The sequence below is a fragment of the Aythya fuligula genome, chromosome 5 (genome assembly GCF_009819795.1).
Source record: "Aythya fuligula isolate bAytFul2 chromosome 5, bAytFul2.pri, whole genome shotgun sequence".
NCBI lineage: Eukaryota > Metazoa > Chordata > Aves > Anseriformes > Anatidae > Aythya > Aythya fuligula.
This window is the reverse complement of record NC_045563.1, coordinates 40465077-40471106: the sequence shown is the minus strand read 5'-3', so window position 1 is coordinate 40471106 and position 6030 is coordinate 40465077. Positions and strand designations below refer to the sequence as shown.

The following is a 6030-nucleotide window of genomic DNA, read 5'->3' as shown; positions in this document are numbered from 1 at the left end:
TTCTGTGTTTTGAGAACACCTCTGCCTGAAAACTGACAGGATTTTAGCGCGGCACAGCTACGTGTTTTGTTTCGTGTTTCTTTTTTAAAGAGTATAAATTCACTTTAGAGGATTTTCCTCTAAGTGCCCAGAAATCGTAACTGGTAACATGCTTATCTTACTAGCTAGCTTAAAGCTGGATTTGCCAGAAGGCTTTAAAGAGTAAACGCAAATGAAAACTTGTGTTTAAAGACAAATGTTTCTTTAACTTCTTAGGGTAGCTTGGAACCTGGTTAAAGTTCACAGGCTGCACGACTATTTTTTTTCCCCCCTCCATCACAGGGATTCAGCTACCCTTGCAGCTGGCCATAAATGAGGACCAGGCTTTGCCACTCCGTGCTTTCACAAGGTATTGTTAGGTCAGCAGAGCCATCAATTAGGCTGTCTGAAGTTTTATCACCAGCACAGCAGCAATAAGTGCTGGCCCAGAAAGACTTCTGCTCTTCTGCAACTCCTGCAGTTGGAGCCTGTAAAGGCCGGGGTCGCCGCGAGGTCAGTGCCAGCTGGGGGCGACCTCTGCGGCCGACCGGGGACACCCAGCGCACGGCACCCGCCGGCCGTAAACCCAGGCACCTCTCAACTCGTTAGGAACAGCGAGCCGCAGGTACATGTGGTTAATATTAGGCCCAAAATAACTTTTCTGCACCCCCCCTTCCCTCTCTCAGATCAGGCCCTGTAGCTGCGCTGGGTGCTGAGGCTTTTGAATGCCGGGGAAGGCAGTTAGTTGGCTGCGGAGCCTGGATTTAATTTCGCTGGTAATCCAAAAATAAGTGCTTGCGTATTTCTTGTTATCTTAATGCACAACAACCCACATTGGCACAAACTAAGGCAAATTAATTTCGGCAAAATAATTTTCAAAAGTACTTTTTCGCACCGTTTCTTTCAAAACAGGGCAATTTTCTATCACTCACAAGCCACGCTTGTTTTTGTCCCCCTTCTTTGTGTTTGAGAACACTCCGGAGCTTTTGCGCAGGTTTTGTGTGCTATTTCACAGTTCAGACTTTAGGCTGGTGACCCTTAAGGAGTGCTAATGAAGTTGAATACTAGTGTTTAATCCTCTTCAGAAATACTAACATGCCCATCATCCAAAACAGCCTCCAATAATTGCCATTGGGCCCGATCCAAAGCCCAGCCAAGTCTTTCAGTCAGGAACTGAAAACTAAGTTCATCTGCTCATTTAGTAAATTGCTGGCCTTTCTATAGCATAAACTCCACAAGCCCTTTTGTTGTGCTCTCCTCCCACCCCCCTGCCGAAATTCCGCTGCAGATAATGAAGGATGGTACACCTTTGCTTGCCTCTCCCGTAATCACAGTTGTGGAAATTTCATTAGACAGATGCATAAATGCTACAAGTAACACTAAAACACTCTTTTGCATCTCTCTGTTTACATCCTAAAGATGTTCTTTATTCTTTAAGAAAAGTATAATTCAGTTGTCAGAAATGTCATCCTGCCTCAGAATTAGTCATGACTTCAGGTATTAAAATAAAAACTCAGACACAGTCGACGTACTTGTTTATTCCCTTCTGACTGCAGTGCGGGAAGGCAGTTCTTACCTTAGCACTATGATTTCTAGACATGTTTCCGTCCTTAAAGACAAAGGTCTCCGATAGGACTTAATTTGCTTAGCTGCTTTCCAGTAATGTTACTACACTGACCAAATGGAGCCTGACCTGAACCTTCTCTAGCCAGTATGCCTTTTATCAGCTAAAGTTAAGGCCAATAGAGATTAACAGGAAAGCCTGATAAGGCTGTTTTCTCTTCTCCTCTGAGCTTCTAATGGTGTATACAGATGGCAAGGTTTTAAAGAATGGAATGAATGCTTATTTAGGTCTGTAAAAAATCACAGACAACAGACACTGCCTCCCCCTCCCCACACACACACTTTTCATCTTACTAACCTGTTTTCTTCAATCAGACCACTCTTCACGGAAACCAAATTGGTTTTTATTTTATTTTATTTTATTTTATTTTATTTTATTTTATTTTATTTTATTTTATTTTATTTTATTTTATTTTATTTTATTTTATTTTATTTTATTTTATTTTATTTTATTTTATTTTATTTTATTTTATTTTATTTTATTTTATTTTATTTTAAACCCCAACCACTTTTATTATTTACATCTGGTAGTCCCCTTATTTATGTCCCTTTCCACTTCCCTGCAAACACACCCTCAGTCACAGGGCTGCGAAGCATTATGGGCCTTGGCTCTCAGCGGGAGAACTCGACACTGTCTTCAAACAAATAATTAAGGGGAAGGTTAAAGGTTCACCCAGAGGTCATATCTTTGGATACTCCTCAGAAAGTTTACATTAGTAAGAAATGGGTGCCCTCTGAAGTGTTTTTTCAATGGGTTTGCACGACAAGGCAGAACATTAAGAAAATTCTATGTCCTGAAAGGTTTCAGTTGGCAACTGCTTTACGGTCATGAGCGGGCAAATTTGGATACTCTGCTCTGGTCCTGCACATTTGACAACCACCATGGCATAAGTCTTTTGGATATTGAAATACTGAAAATCTGGGATATTGAAAAAAACTTGTCCAACTATTCACTTCCCTTGTTCTGTTTCCCTGATACGAATAATGGCAGCTTTTCAGGGTGAAGTCTATATAGAGACATTTCTTTTGGAAATTTTTGCACTAATTATTTTGGAAATGGGAATTAAAGCCCTAATATTGAGTCCCCCAATCTTTATTTTGCTACAGAGAAAAATAGTAGTAAAAATGATCACATTCATCCAGCAATTTTTTCCAAATAACAAAAAAAAGCACTTTGCTTTGATTTCTGGTTTCACTGTATCTCCATTTTCCTGTTGCGCATGTGAATAACTGCAGGTGCAAATGATGGCCTCTAGACCAACACCACTTTGAAGAGAAGATACTCCATCATATTCTCGGAAAGATATAGGGGCACAGGGACATTAGGCATCCAGATCATTTTGAAATTCCATTCCTGTGGTTTCTCTGAAAAATCCTGGCCAGCAATGGCATCAATTATATCCACCAGTGGGTATGTCTGAAAAATTGTACTTGGAATTATTTATTTGCAAAATTGCAGGTGCAAACAGACATACATTTCAGGTCAAGATAAAACGGGATCCTAGAGTCATAGCAGTAACTACATCACATAACGCATCAGCACAATTGGGAGACAAGGGCACAGAATGCAGTGTTTGTGGATTATTATGTGTCCTTTATACTGCCCCATAAATATGCACAGTGCATAATAGAGACATAGAAACCACAATCCCTGCCCTAGTCTTTACTTTTTTTTTTTTTTTTTTTTTTTGAATCCCTCAGGGAGTCATCTCTAGGGCCAAAGTAAAGCAAAATACAGCCTTCTGCACAGCACTTCAGTTGGTGTATTGCAAAAACACTGTGATGTTATTTTGGCACAAACGCCTTCAAAAAGCACTAAAAGATAGGTTAAAAAAAAAAAAAAAGTAGAATGCCAGTGCCACTATTTCCAGCATTACTCGGAACCCTATAAAAGAAGAATTCACAGCTCTGCTCCTGACACTAATTACCTGCCTGGTTCATACCCTTCACCCAGAGGCCAAAGATTGAATGGCCTGAAAAGATGAATAAAATCTATCAACAAGACATGGATTTCTTTGTTACTCTTCTGTTAATAGTAATTCCTATAATTTGGATGATAACAGCGTTTAGAGGACCCAGTGAAGCTCAGTTGTACTTCACCCCATGCTGCACAAACACACTGTCCAAGAGAACTCACAGTCTGAACAGATTTCTAGGCAAAGCTTGGGGGAGAGGAGACGCCTTCTCCCTGTTTGCAAAGGGGAACTGAGACAGACGGAGATTAAGTGACAAGGCCAAAGTCATACAAGAGATCTTTGGCAGAGCCACACTCCCAACATAGATTTCCTCAGTCCTCTTTCAGCGCTTAGTACAATCTGCTATCCATATGCTATCTTTCCTTTGTTCCCCCAGATTAGCAGTCAGGCACACTGGCAGGGGAGTAGGGAGAGAGTTCCCATTGCCACTGTTTGTACCTTACCTGCTGTGTAGATAAAGAGGGGTCATCAGCCTCCGGGGCTGAGTCGATACCTTCACAAACTCTACATTCATGTGGTATTTGGTCCTCGTTCCAGAATGATAAATGAGGTATGTAATGTTGAGAAATACATGTCATTGACATAGTACTTTTAATGAAAATCTCACTTCCAGCATTTTGCAAGTGACAGATTACCAACTCCCCTTATTCGAACAATAGCCATTTGAAATGAAAGTTTTCTGCTTTTTTTTTTTTTTTTTTTTTTTTAAATTGCTACCTAAAGCAGCCATATATATTTTCTATAGCAAAAGTCTGTCTTTCTTGCACTAGTAGTTCTGGTAACTTCAGTGGGACAATTTACAAAAGCGCAGCCAACAAAATTTGGCTCAAAATGCACAACAATATGGACTTTCAAAAGAAGTAATTTCATTTTTTATCCAGCAAAAAACAGTAGAGCAGTAAAGGTACACTAGTGAATATGCAGTGTAGTCTGGTGATTTGGTAGCCCTAGTCCTAATTGGTTTCTACCATTGCTAATTAGCATGACAATATAATCTAAATATATGCATTTAATTACATCTCTTCAAATAGAGCCTCGGTTTTCTTTGTCCAAAATAAACATGTATTCTGTATTTTATAGGAAGTTCCTTAATTAGTCTTCTTTATATATTTATCATATTTTATCTCAAGTCCTATCAAATGATGTTAAACTCACATTTACATAATACGTTTAATATTTATAATAAGTAACATTCAGATAAAATTGCAGAGAAATATGTCTGCAACTGCAAAAGAGAACAAACAGCAAATAGAGATTTCTTAGTCTGCTCGTTCATGTCTGGCACATTCAAAAATAATTTTGTCATTGTTTTTACTGTCTTTTTGTACATACAGTGAGTTTCAAAACACAAAGACTACTCTGTACATGAATCTAAGTAAGAGTAATTTTTAAAATGAACTGTTAGTGACTGTACTGATTGGAAATCAGAATTAGAAATATCTCCAGCTTAACTCTATGGTTGTCATGGAAAAATCACTTTAAGTATGTAGGGTCACAAAAATCTTGTTTCAGGAGGTTGAACAGCATGAAAACTTAGGAAACTACAATTCATCTCCAAGTTGGAGTCTAACGTGAACTCAAACAGAGAGTTCTAAATCCTATCACTTGACTATACATCTCATGTCTACTGTGAGATGAACTGGTACAAAACTGAATCAGTCTCCTATAGAAGAGTAGACTGCTCCTTACGAGAAACTGAGGAACAACATGGGCCACCAAGTACAGCTCAAAACTTTTAAATATCAGTCCTCTATTTTCACTTAATATTTCCACCCCAGAAAATGAGGTGTTAAAATACTGGATTTATTTAACAAATCAGCCACTGCATTAAATGGGTTCTCAACTCTATGTGAACAACTGAGAAACAAATTAGTGAGATAAATTCAGTGTCAGTTATCTTAAAGGATTAATGACGAGGAAAGTTTTGCCTCAGTTCAGATTTTAGCCCAAGAAGACATTTCTGCTCATTCGCTTGAAAATATACAAATACTGAGTGAATATTGTCACAGGCTTAGTCATAGCAATAATATAAATAACAGTAACAACAATAATATAGGGTTAAAATTGTTTATGCACAAAACTTTTAGGTACCCAGAGGAACAGGCTAAAAAGACTTTTCAAAAACCTTACAAATCTAGATGAGACGCTCAAATTTTATTAAGCCTAGGTAAGTGGGAGCTGAGCTTGATGAATAAATTGGGTTTAAGCACCTGCTTCAATCTGCTGAGTAAGAGCCTAAAATTCATTCTAATAAATAATTCAAATGTTTTCACCTTTGCTGAGAAATCTTTGCCAAAAATTATATCTCAGTATTTGAACTGTGAACATGTTGGTGTTTAGCCCAAGAGTATACTACATTGATCCCTTGTTGCCCAAGAATGCCCTAATTTGGAAGGGAAAATAAGCAATGGAA

At 38.5% G+C, this 6030-nt stretch overlaps 1 protein-coding gene across 1 annotated transcript in view; it reads right to left on the bottom strand.

Annotated features, from left to right (window-relative positions):
• Positions 1 to 6030, bottom strand: part of MEIS2 (Meis homeobox 2) — a 170685-nt gene that overhangs the window by 5729 nt on the left and 158926 nt on the right.